Consider the following 13,482-nt stretch of genomic DNA (forward strand, 5'->3'; position numbering starts at 1 on the left):
GAGAGAGAGAGAGAGAGAGAGAGAGAGAGAGAGAGAGAGAGAGAGAGAGAGAAAGGTTAACGAGCCTCTTTAATTCGATTAATTAACCTCGTTGGAGGCCCGCCAAAATTTCGCCGACGAACGCGGTCGTTGCTGACGCTAGTGACCGGAAAACAATAACACACGGCGTTCGGAATTTGCGATCGCGCGGCTCCACGATTCGAGGAACGAGACGAACGCGCTTCGAATCGTTCCAGCGGATCTCACGCGGTTCGGCATCTCGAGATCTTTCGCGGTCGGTTGCAATAATTGTTTGTTACGTTGCGCGAGCCACACCTCGCGTACCAGTTCCCGGATCGATCCGCGTCGATCGATCGACGGTGAAACATAAATCGTCACCGCGGCGCCGAATCAATCTTCGAATTGCGATCGCGAATCGGTGATTGATTTCTTCGCGCACCGAAACACCCGTTGTCGCGGTTCACCAGATCGTTAAAAGACTGTTCTCTCGTCCGAGAATCCACCGACGAGTGTCCCGCCAGCGACGATCAGCCATTAACCCTTTGTTGACGGACATTTTGAAACAGAAACCGGACGAAGAGATCGGTTCTTTTCGCCACGGATGTGGCTGGGAATTGAACGACGAAATTTCATTTCGATTCGAGAAACGCGCCGCTCGATCCTCTCGGGACACACCTGCTCTTTTTAACGATCCGCCGCTGTGTTTGACGCGGATCGTAAACCCGGAATTAGTTTCGTGTCGCGTGATAAATTTGAAACGATTCGATCTTCTACCACCAGTCCATTGGTTTAATTAGTCACGCGTGTGATCAGCGTGGCGAGAAAAATCAACCGAATTCCATGTGTAAAGGACCAGCGTGAACGAAGTGGAAGAACTAAACTGGGATCTTCTTCCTATTGTGTGTTTCAGTTAGGTGCACCAATGCAAGATGTACACCCGTTACTTCTCCCACTCCGACCCACGGTGCTCCCCACTCTTGACACACGGGATTCGGTTGATTATTCAGGCTACTATGCGCGCAATGAAAGGAATCTTGCGTTAGTTCGATTTGTTAAAACACGAAACCTTTGAAATAAGAAAAACGTAAGATTGAATTGCGGTTGATTGAAATTTGTAAAATGAATCTCACGAACAGTGTTACAGTCACTTACTCGCGACCAATGGTTTCGATTCTTTGGGATTGGATCGAGCGAGTACTCCAACGAGTATTCGTACAATATTGAAATAGAAACTTGAAAAGATTGATGACGAATGGTCGGTACACTTTGTAATTTTTTGGTAAACTTTTCACCGGGTTAACGTCTTCAAAATTACGTTCTTTGAAATTTCTCAATGATAGCGCGATAGTTTCCGACTCTTGGTACGATTGTTCCAAGCCTTTCTCGCAACGGTGCGCGCGCGAGTGAATCGCGCTTGGAGCAATGGCGGGTTCTATTCGTTCAGGGGCCATCGTCGCGCGCACGGGACAAATACACAGGGTGGCTCGTAATTCGTGGTAAAAACAAGAGCACGGAAAGATACTTCGAATTGAGACGAAACTCGAGAGAAATAAAATTACATATTTCGGAGGCGATCGTTTTCGAGAAAAATACATCAACCGTACGAAACAACCAACGACCGGTGTTACAGATGCAATTGGAAACTTTCGAGGAGTCTTGACTCTGGTTCTTCGGATCTTTTTTTTCTTCTAATATATCGTCTCGCGATAATTCACGATTAAAGCTACTAGTATAAATCCAACTCGATGCCACTTTCCCCGACTGTTCTCGTTACGCTACAAAGTTAAAAACACGAGTTCCGTATATTCATGATGTTTTTTATCCAAAGACTTCTAGCGTCCAGTCAGACGAAAGAGCGCATTAAGGTTAGGAACGCGTGAATAGGTAACTAGCGATAATAAACAAGTCCCAACGTTGTGTAGTGTACGGAACGCGGCTACGGTAAAAATGTGTAAAAATCTCCAACGCTGGCCATTAATTAGATGCACCGAACAGTTCTTCGAATTAATTTTTCTCGTAAACGGTGCCTCCGGTGCAATTTCGTTCTCGATTTTCGTTTTATCCGGGGCAATACAATTTTTCCGAGCACCCTGTATCCACGTAACTCGAGGAGACGATCCAGGAACGAAGAGAGCACACTGTACGTTCAGACGCGATCTTTTCGCGCACGTACTGTACTGTTCGTCCGCGAGAAAAAGGCAAACGAGTGTTTGATACTCCACTTACGGTTTACCAGTTCCCCCTACCACGTTCACGTCCCCACTTACGGTTTACCAGTTCCCCCACCACTGCGCGCATTATCGCTATTGGTCACTGTCGATCTTCTATAAACCGTCCTCGACCAATAGCGACAATGCACGCGACGATAGGGAAACTGATAGACCGTGAGTGGAGTTGCAAACACTCGTATGCCATTTTCTCATTCGCGTATTGTACATCGTCGAGAAAATCAATGTTTCTCGAGTCGAATGCTTCGCGAATTTCCTTAACGGGCGTCGAGAAACGTCAATGTCGTCCATGTATGTCTGTGGATACACGTTAGCAAAGGGTTAATAATGTCGCGCGAGAAAGTGAAACTTTCTTTTTGGGTATCGACGAAATTTCGTCGATCGTTGCGCGAACGCGACGCATCGGGGAGGAGGAGGGTCGTGGTTCGAATCGAAACGGCTCTTCTTCGATTTCGCGTTCAAATCCGAAGATCGTAGAAGTATACGCATGACACCCGGGTCACGCAGGGTATATCAACCAACTACACACGACAGTATTGTACAAACGTACGCACGGAGCCTCGTCGCACGGGAAACTGTTCGTTGAACGATCCATCCGTAAATCGGGTCGACGGTTTCTCGAATTAGTGGAAATCCCGTAGTAGAAAATCGGGACGGGGTCAGAAGAGTTGTTAATCGGTAACACGGCTATTTGTATTATATTTGGTAAACGGTCCGCGGGATACGACGTGTATCGATTCGCTGTCGATGAAACGAGCGTAGCGATATCGATTCAATTTTACGAACGAAACGAAGAGCTTTCAGGTGGTACTGTGTTTTCAAAATTAATCCATTTCAAAGAAATCACCGCTGAGATGAGTCATGTATTACAGAACGGGGCCCGGGAAACGTGTCGAATTTTCAAATTTTCCACCTTTCAATTTTCTACACGGTTTGTTCGAAAAGTTTCGTCGGTCGGTAAACATTGAATTGAATTTTCGAAAATGTTTGCACGCATTCGGGGCCGAGTTATACGTTTACGTTCGTCCGGTTCCCGATTCTTCGCCAAGTGAAACATTGTTTAATTCGTCATCGGGAAGGAAGTCGCGGAGCGAACGGTACATCCGTGAACGTTTACGTTCCTTGTCATTGAAGATAAAAATTTGTTTACAACCGAACTTCAAGCGGACGAAATTTATAAAAATGTCAAAGGCATGGCCTATCGATTATCGGTCGTGTTTTTTCGGTAGTGTTTTCGGACGAACACGTCACCGCTCGAAACGATTCAAGCGGAACGAAAAAGCCAAACGAATTTTTAAGGGTACAATGGTGTAGCTAGTCAGCAACGATCGGAAAAGCTTAAATTTGTTACTTGAACCGGAACGGCGGTCTTTGAAATCGAGAACATCGATTTTTATGTACTTTTTCGATGGTTTTCGGATTTTCATTTTTTTTTTTTTTTCAAATATGAAACCATTTATACACGCAAACTCGATCGTTGCTAGTTTTGGATAGTTTCACGGAATATTCTACGGAGACCTCGGAGAAACCAGTTAAATATTTTCCAAAATATCGTGTCCGTCAATTCAAAAGATATACTTTGGAAAAAGTCACGTTTCAAATTTCATAACTCTGTCAATTACATTGTTTTCGACGTAACAATTAGGAACTAGAATTTTATAAAAAAGAATCAACGTTATTAAAACTGTCTAGGTATATGTAACCCCTGAAGCTCGATTTCGATTCTTTCGGTGTCAAAATTTAACAATCGCGCACCCTTCGTGTGCGGGAATTCGATACGTGCATTTATCGAGCACGTTGACCGAACGCCTATATGCGTTCTCCGCACACCGTATACCGACCGGTCGTAGAATTGATTATTTCGCGAAACAAGCCACCGAGAATTCCAAAAAAATCGACGATTCGGTCGAAGAATTCCGTTATCGATCGTCGTACTCGTTGTCCTTGAAATACTCGACAATCGAACGGATTCGTCGATGAGGGATGTCGAAAATTCGCGAGGAACGCGAACAATTTCGATTGTACGACGCGTGATTTTCGAGGACACCCTGTATCTCGTTGCGCCGTGTACGAATATTTCTCCCCGCAAATTTCGGAGGGATTCGAGGATACGGGAGGCGGGCTCCCGCTGCAAATATTCTCGCGAGACTTTGGGGTGGCTCGAACCAGGCTGCCTTCGTAAAGGAGGGAACGTTGGGATTGATAGCCGCCTCGGGAGGGTGGCTTTTTTTCGGAGGCCGGCCATCACGCTCGCACGCAGATATGGCGTCGGCTGACAACACTCCACTTACAGATCGAACACTTTCGACGTTCCTCGCCCTGATAAAAAAGTGGTCTCGAAACTTTCGCTTCGTCGAGTTCTCCCAAACGTTCGAACGATCGTTGTCTTGGTCAGATTCGCGTAAGCTTTGAAAATTTTACGTACGTTGGTTTTCGATCGTCGTGCAAACCAAATGTAACGTTTATCGATCACAGGAATCGCTCGCGACACGGTACCAAATTTATATATTACGAATCTGGAAGCTACAGAGAATTCGAGTTCTCCCAAGCGTTCGAACGATCGTTGTCCCGGTCAGATTCGCGTAAGCTTTGAAAATTTTACGAACGTTGGTTTTCGATCGTCGTGCAAACCAAATGTAACGTTTATCGATCACAAGAATCGCTCGCGACACGGTACCAAATTTATATATTACGAATCTGGAAGCTACGGTGAATTCGAACGCTTCGTCGAGTTCTTCTAAGCGTTCGAACGATCGTTGTCCCGGTCAGATTCGCGTAAGCTATGAAAATTTTACGAACGTTTATTTTCGATCGTCGTGCAAACCAAAAGTAACGTTTATCGATCACAGAAATCGCTCGCGACACGGTACCAAATTTATATATTACGAATCTGGAAGCTACGGCGATTCGAGCGCTTCAAAAGTGATGTCGCAAAATTCACCGAGTGCTTCGTCGTGTCTCTGATCGAACCTTTTTTATTACACTTTTTCAAGAAATTTACCGAAAGTTACCAAAGGGTAATTATTATTAATCGTTGATTAATAAATACAAAAAAGAAAAATAACATTTCGATGTGAAAAGAAACGCACAGTTACAAGGTTCGGAGGGAAGTGTTTATAGTAATTCGAATTTAATTTGTTCAACCGTAATTAGAATTTGCTTCGATGACCGTTTTCAATCAGGGAATATTTTTAGCGAACGTTGCGCGAGGAATTCCGTGAAATGACCCGAACGAATTTCCGATAGGAATTTTGTACGAGCTTTATGATATACAAAGAAGCAAAAGGGAGAAAAATGACCAGTAGCTTTTGGCTGTTACGAAAGTACAATACCGAACGTTATTATTAATAAATTTTCGTGCATTTCGCGAGTGCCCGCAAGGTAGGAGAATTTCAACTTTAGAATCTAACTTTTGACAAATTTGCAAAGTTCAAATTCTTGCGCCATGAGTGGTCAAAGAGTGTCGATACGATTTAATAATGACACTTGGTTGTCATTAAAGCGGCAGATCGTTTCTAGGGCAACAACGAGATTTATTTTGAAAATTAATAGATGTACTCTATCGTTGCTGTATTCTGTATAGGCTAGACACGGTTCCTCTACTTCTTTTCCAAAATTGAAACATTTCCCCCACTTTCGAACCATTCAGTACGTTACCATTACTTCTTTGGACCGATCTTAAATTTCTTTAAAAAAGAAATGGTGACCATATCGATTCAAATCCAATGAAAAGATTAATTTAAAAAATTTGTAAATATATTTTATACTTTGCATCGGTTGGACACGGTTCCTCTAGCTTCTCGAAAATTGAACATTCCCCCACTCTCGGTATACACTCGAAAGCGAAAGGAAATTTTCAGACATCACTTTTGAACCACTCGATACGTCTCCCTCTCCCCGACCAACCGTAAAAGTCTCACACGGGAAAAATATTTCCATCCGGGAGAAAAACGAAAAGAGTAAAAGAAGTACTTTAAATCGGTGACTTTATCCGTCGTTTTCGACGCGGGAAGTAGCGCCCGAATTTTAACCAAACTAACCCCCCCCAAAAAAAACAACCTGCAACAAAATGATTCGCAAATAATCTGAACCCGTTATTGTCTCCTTAGGTCAGCAACCACCCGAAACATCCCGTCGCGGTGGATCGTTCTACGAACAGTGTTCGGAATCAGTCGCGTTCACTGCGCTCGCGCAGGATTTGTTGGAACCGACTACGCGCGTAATCCCGTTAAAAGTCGACCCTCTTTCACGCAGACTTTACGAGGGGTTCAGGGGAACCGTGGCTCTAGACTCGGTCGCGTTACCACGACGAGAGAAGCGTTTCTCGCGGGGTTCGTCGAGTCGTACGTTCGTTCAGGAACCGACGAGCAACGACGATTCGGACTCGCGTCCAGCGAGCGCGGGCCGCGCGTTAGCGCTTGCGCGTTGCACGTTTTCCCCGAACGCGACGCGCAGGGACGATCGTTACACCGTTCTAGATTAAGAGAACCGCGTCCGATCAGTGTGGCCGGTTGAATCGAGGGGGGGAAGGGGAATCGTCGCGTCGATCGCCGTCGACGCTATTCGGAGCCAAGGACGTCGTTTCGCGACGATCGCGAGCAACGAGAGAACCGAAAAGAAAAGAAAAAGGAAAAAAAAAAAAAGAAATAGAATACAAAAGACGTCGTCGAAGAAACGAGCGAAGTAATATTTCGAAGCGGGAGCGTGCACCGTTCTGCGTGCTCACGGTAGATACGTACGTACGTCGCCCGACACGCGGAGTCGTTTCGAATCGCGCGAACGAAACCCCGCTTCGGGTCTCCTCGCGAGCCGATCGTCGATTTTCGTGGCTCGCGACGGAGTGGTGGGGGGGCGCCCGTCGTCGCGTCGTCGCTGTCCGCCACTCGGTCCGGGACAGCCCCCCAGCCCGTGCTTCTGTATAAAGTCGAATTATTGTAAAATAGCATTTGTTACTTACTCTTAGCCCGTAATGTACATTAGAGAGATATCGTCGACACGCTGTTGTATATATACTGTGTAGGTAAGAGGAACGGTAATTCCGGTGCCGTTCGATCGTACCACTTTATAGAAGATCGTACCCACGGGAACTCTTTGCCCTTATATTTGGTGTTCTCCCTTGGACCGGAAGCGAACGATGGGGTTCTACTGCAGCCGAAAAGACAGCGGTCGGAGCTGTTCTATCGCCGGCGCGGTGTTATCGACGCGACCTGAGCACCCACATTTATTCGCTCGTCGTTTACCAGAAGTCACTGCAGCACACCCCTTGTACCCTCCCTGCCCCTGCCCCTCGGATCGTACGGTAATGTACGTTTTCACGCTTCACAAGCAAGGTCTTGGAACGGATTTCGAAACGAGAGTACGTCGTCTCGCGAGAACGACGGTGTAATATTTGTACGACGTTGAAACGCGATGAAGGGAACTCGAATAACTTCGTTGGATTTACGGCTGCGCCTCGAGGCCGATTCGCTTCGCGCGGATTGGCAGATCGATCGACTCGTCGGGGATCTCGAGTTTTTCTCCCTCTTGAAATTTGAATTTTTTTTCTTTTTTTTTTCGTTTTGGTTTTCCCCGAAAACAAAAATTCGACCGATAGGCGCGGATTAATTTATTTTCTTGAAGAAGAGGACGGTTTACGCGCACAAGATCGTTCGTAATCTTCGAAACGGTGTACAGAGTGTATAGCAATTCGCGGGGCCTACTACGACGGTGGATCGAGGATAAAAAAAAATAATTTAGAAAATTTGTATAAATGTGTTCCCTGTTTGACATTGTTCCTCAATTATAGCTACTTTTGGACTTTGGTAACGCGGAGCTGCTTATCTTCGTGGGAAGTGCTCGAAATGGAAATTTATTTATCGGAAATAATTTTAGGTTACGAAACAAAATGGCGGACGAGTTCGGAGATATCGTTTGTCGACCATCGTATACGGATTAGTAGAATCGGTGAAAAATGGCTATAATTGGAGAACAAGGGCACATGTTTGTGCAAACTCTTTTTGTTTTCGTGTCTTCAACTCATCGTTGAAGTGGGTCCTGCATGTTACGACACACACTGTGTGATACGTGCTGTCATTTTGGTCGTTAACCGTTTAGAAATAATAATATCGCGTCTCTCGAACGGCCGTCGACGCCAATGGATTAACCTCTCAGTCGTAGAAAACGAGTCAATATATTTACAACACTCGTACGATAAAACAAACGTGTCGTTTGTTTTTTTTTTTTATTCACATTACGAAGACATCGTACAGTCGTATTGGAAAGTAAGTTAACGATAAAGGGAATGTAGAAAGAATGTATTATACACGTGATAAATAATAACGATTGATTTTCGTTAAAGTATATATTTATTCTTATTATTGTAACGTCGTTATCACGTAAATTAGACGAAAGTGTACAAAACATAACCGAGAGCCAAAGGTCGTTTTTAAACCTATTCTCGAAGTAATAGCGCAAAGAAAGTATGAAACGATTATCCAGCGATTTTGTTGTCCTACTTGTGTGGTTTTTATATATAAATTTAAACGTTGAAATTTGTTGTTTACATTTTTATTTCTTTCGCTCTTGTTAACGATTCTCTTTCTTCCAAAGAATCAAATTGTTTTAATCCTTTGTCGCGTGTCGCCTTCGTCTACTTCTTAATTTATTATCAACATTTTCCATACCTTTAACCTTATCGTGTGCTTCGTTAAAACCCTGTTTTACATAAGATATTGTTTACCTATCGACGACAAAGATATTCAGCATTTCTTTCTCGAAATATCAATTTTTGTAACGTATCATTGGAATGCTTCTGCTACATTAACAATTTAAGTTGTACGTTCGAATATTAAATTTACACGACGTATACTTAAGATCTACAGAAAAATTACACCCAAGGATCATCGTGCTAGAAAAGATGATAAATTAACAATGCCGTTAAGTTACTTTCCGTTTTTGAAAATTCTCTTGCCGAAATAAACAATTACTTCGTCAAAACTTTGTTCGAATACTGGCTGTACACGACGAATAACGAACACTTGACAATCAAAAGAAACTGATGTGTCGATTTCTGACAGCATGAATTGAAATATTTTAAAGAGAGTATCGACTTACTTTCCCAAGGCGACTGTACTTATCGATGTCACGCTTTTTTACTCGCATCGTTACATTTGTATTCGAAGGGAATTAAGTCGCTTTTAAGTTCAAAATTGACTTGTCCGCACTCGTTCGTCGTTTCACGTACAGATTGAGTTTCTCGTCATAAAATGTCCCAATTGATCGATTCATCCCTCAGCGATCGTTTTTTTTCTCATTTTTATTGTACACACTTCGAAGGTTTCATTCTCGAGTTCCAAAGAGAATTGAATCAATCGACGTTTCATATTTTTTTCATATGGTTTCATCCAGTATAATAAGTTCTTAAAGTTTAGCTAACTTAGAGATGTTCTATATTCAATTTTCAATAAACGTTTTCGGAGTCATGTAGCGGACCCACCCTTTAGACTATCTTCTATTTATTTTTTATACAGCGGTAGCTTTTGCAGCAAAGAAGGTTGTAACTACGAAATAATTTTGTTTTTTTTTTTTTTATATATTTTTTATTTACTTTAAACGGTGAAAGATTTTGCAGGAAAGAGGAGTGCGATTTCGAAATAATTTTTGCCGCGGAGCGAATTGTGGCTGGCGAGGCCGGCCGAACGAAGACGAGAGACGAGTTTCCGCGAAAAAAGTGAATTTCCGGTGGTCGGAGTACGCACGGAGTACCGCGAAAGTGGGAAAATTACGGTACAGGGTAATTTGATATATATGCACTACCTCAGACAAGGCTTTTTACGCGATATAAAATTTGTAATTAATCGCGTTAGCGGTAAAAGGAAGGGAAAAAGGGAGTAGATCCTCTGGAGGTGACGGAAGGACTCGTAAACTTTGTCGCGAGAAACCACACGACGTACTTAACACGATACCGTGCATAATTCATCGAACTTTCTGCATCAACGATTATATTTTTCGTACGAAAGGTATTCAGTGATTCCTACATCCCCGCCGTTAGAATGTTCGCGTTTTTCGAAGTTTCGAAGCGTATTTGTTAACTTCAACGTTACGGTGCTCTTCGTTACGAATAATCGTGTAATTACAATTTTTCGTTTATTTAATTTTACCAACGAACCGGAGAAACGTTAGACGTCCGCAACTTGTGGCGTTGATATTTTTTTTAATGAGCGTTAAAACTTTCCACGATTTTAAATTGATCTGTTGACACGATCGAAGAAATTTTTGGATCTTACGAACGGACATAATCGCGTTCGAAAGTCCACGATAACGAGTGTCGACGATCAACCGATTTCGAAACGGAAAACGTCTAATTTTGAATAGAATTTTTCAATTTTTGTACTTTTTCGACGCGCAAACTTTACCGAAAAGGTTTCATTTTCGTTGATTCGAACTCAGAAGTAACGATACAGTCGGAGCGAATGTAGAATCCACGATTGTCCGAATAATTATGAACGGTACACTGCGCAGGGCGTTGGCCAAATATTTGTTACGGTTTTTGAGAATTCGTGAAAAAAAATTTGTTCGAAAAAGTTGTCGCAAAATTCACCTCGACCTTGAAATCGTAGGTGAAATCATGTTACATTTTATTCGATAAGAAGATACAAAAGTTCCAAAAGAACAATGTATCGCGAACCATCCGTTTTCTCATGAAAGATTATTAAATCTTCAGCGAATTAGGTTGCGCGTCGTTGCTACCGGGAACGAAGTGCTTCCCCCCGTTTGGACTCTGGTTACAGCGTGATTAAAAAGAATGGAACAACTTCGAAAATTTCCTAGCGAGTGTATAATAAATGTTTCGTACCAATCGACTAGATTTTCTGTAAATTTTTCAATATGCGAACAAGTAACATTTCACACGAATTCCCTCTGTTTCGTCTCATGGAGTTTGTCGGTTTCACGTACGAAATACGTCATTAAGGTTTCGTAGCCAAATCCGAACCAATTTCCAAGACCCAATTCCACGGGTTTCCTGTAATTTAATTCATGGCTAAAGTCCAATTTACTAAAGAATAAACATAGTTACCAATACGTTTTTCTTACCGTCCAATTCTGTTTGAACCACTCTGTATACATACCAGTGACGCGCCCATCCACGGCTTCTTCCTTTACGCGTCGTGTGTAGCGACAGAAAGCAAAATGAGAGAAACGTTTCGTTTTCCGATTGGCTGGATCGACGTTGTCAATTTACTTTGAGAAAATTCTCGTCGCGTTGTTCCTTCGAAAACTTTTCGTCCTCGACGGAGTAAAACAGGAAAACATTGTAAAAAAAAAAGAAGAAAAGTTTGACCTTGGATTTCACGCTCAAGGTAAATTCTGCAAGATACAGATTCGCGAGCAAAATTCGTGACTAATATTTTCCTCGTACCGAGTACACATTGGAGATCTACACGTGTACCGTATCGCGTATATTTAAATACACGTGTAGAGTATCACATGTATTTAAATACACATGTAGTGTATCATATGTATTTAAATACACGTGTAGTGTATTACATGTATTTAAATACACGTGTAACATCTCACGTGTATTAACTTGCCTGCATTTAGATCCGTATAAATTTTTAGAACGATTACACGCGTACTAAAAATTACACGGATCGGAGTAACGGATACTTTTGATACACTTGTTTGTACACGTGTCTCTTTCGTACACGTTTCGAGGCGTGACTCTCTAATACGTACACGCAGTCTCGAGCGCGAACGACAACGCTATTCGCTCCCTCCGTTTCTTTCTTTTATTCGTTTACTCGCGACTCGCGCTCGCTAGTCGATTAAACTTCGTCGCTGGTTCGTACCTGATGCGGAGAAACGGTGTTAAATTAGTGACTCCGATAAATACTCAGCTCCATCCCTACCCGCCCCTATTTCTCTCTCTGTTCTTCTCGACACTTCGACCGTTCCAGGACTCTTCTTCTTCTTCATCATCTTCTTCGATCACACACGTTTCCCTCCGCGAATAAACGAACCGCCATCGAGCGATCATCCACGCATACGTATAATGAGTGTTACAAGCCAGAACGCCACTTGTTCGTTTAGATCTCGCGATTACCGATCTCCGTAAGCGGCTCGCGAACTGGGTGAGGGGGGGTGAGGGGACGAGATCCTCCTCTCGATGATCTCTCTGTCTCCCTTTCTCTCTCTCTCACCACTGCGCGCGTTAACATCGCGTGAAGTCGGTTTGCAAGCGAGATTGAACTATAACGATTTATCAGCAGTCAATAGGATAATCGCACGTGTAAATTGCGCCGAGACAAGACACGCGAAACGACGTTTCCGCGATGTTGTTGCAACGTTTACGCACTAGAAACAACACTGCGTTTCGCGATAATAGGTGTACAAATTCGTTCGAACGTTTTTTACGCGATAAACGCACGCATCGATACACACGTACACGGATACACGCGCGCGTGCGCAAACATCACACAAACACGCGCGCATACACAGGCATACACACGTACACGTACACGGTGAACGGGGATTGTACATTAGTAAATTTATATTTTTGGAAGAAAACGAAAACAAAGCAACCGCAAGAGAGAAAGAGAGAAAGAGAGAAAAGAGTATGAGTGAATCTCTCGCGGAGCACACTGGTTTCTCGAGCGTTCGAGAAACTCGGTTTCGAGATCGTACACTTCGTTCGGACCCGCATGTACCACTTCCTCGTAAACACCTCCCCACAACCCCCCTCGATCGAGAACCAAAGGGCTCCGAGCCCCGCTTCGATATTCAGTTCCTACTGTTCCGCTTGTGAAAAGACATATTGCGTTTGCTTCGAATTTACTTTGAAAAATGATTTTGAACGCAGCCCGCGCGAAATATTCCAAGAACTTTTGCGCGCGGAATGAAACGGACGATGCGTGTAAGTGTTTGTACAATTGACAGTTTGACCGCCATGTTTGGACCAGCTTACCAGGAAAGATGGCCGCTCGCAATCTGTCCACCTGCGTCTTTTTAAGCCTCGTTTTTCAAAGGGAATCCATCGGATTGTTCATCGAACGTCTTTTTCCGTTTCGTCGAGAGGGAACAAGTACGTTCGACGATCGATCGCGTTTAGCGGAAAAGAAAAGCGAACTCACCGACGATAAGGAGTTTAAACAAATCGCGTCGATGTTCACCGAACGGAACGGACACGGAAAAGTTGGATTTGTTTAAGCTCGTAGACTTTGTCCCTTTTTCTTTTTCGTTTCGACGGGGCTGTGTATTCGAAAAAAACGAGGAAACA

The sequence above is a fragment of the Ptiloglossa arizonensis genome, chromosome 11 (genome assembly GCF_051014685.1).
Source record: "Ptiloglossa arizonensis isolate GNS036 chromosome 11, iyPtiAriz1_principal, whole genome shotgun sequence".
Lineage (NCBI taxonomy): Eukaryota > Metazoa > Arthropoda > Insecta > Hymenoptera > Colletidae > Ptiloglossa > Ptiloglossa arizonensis.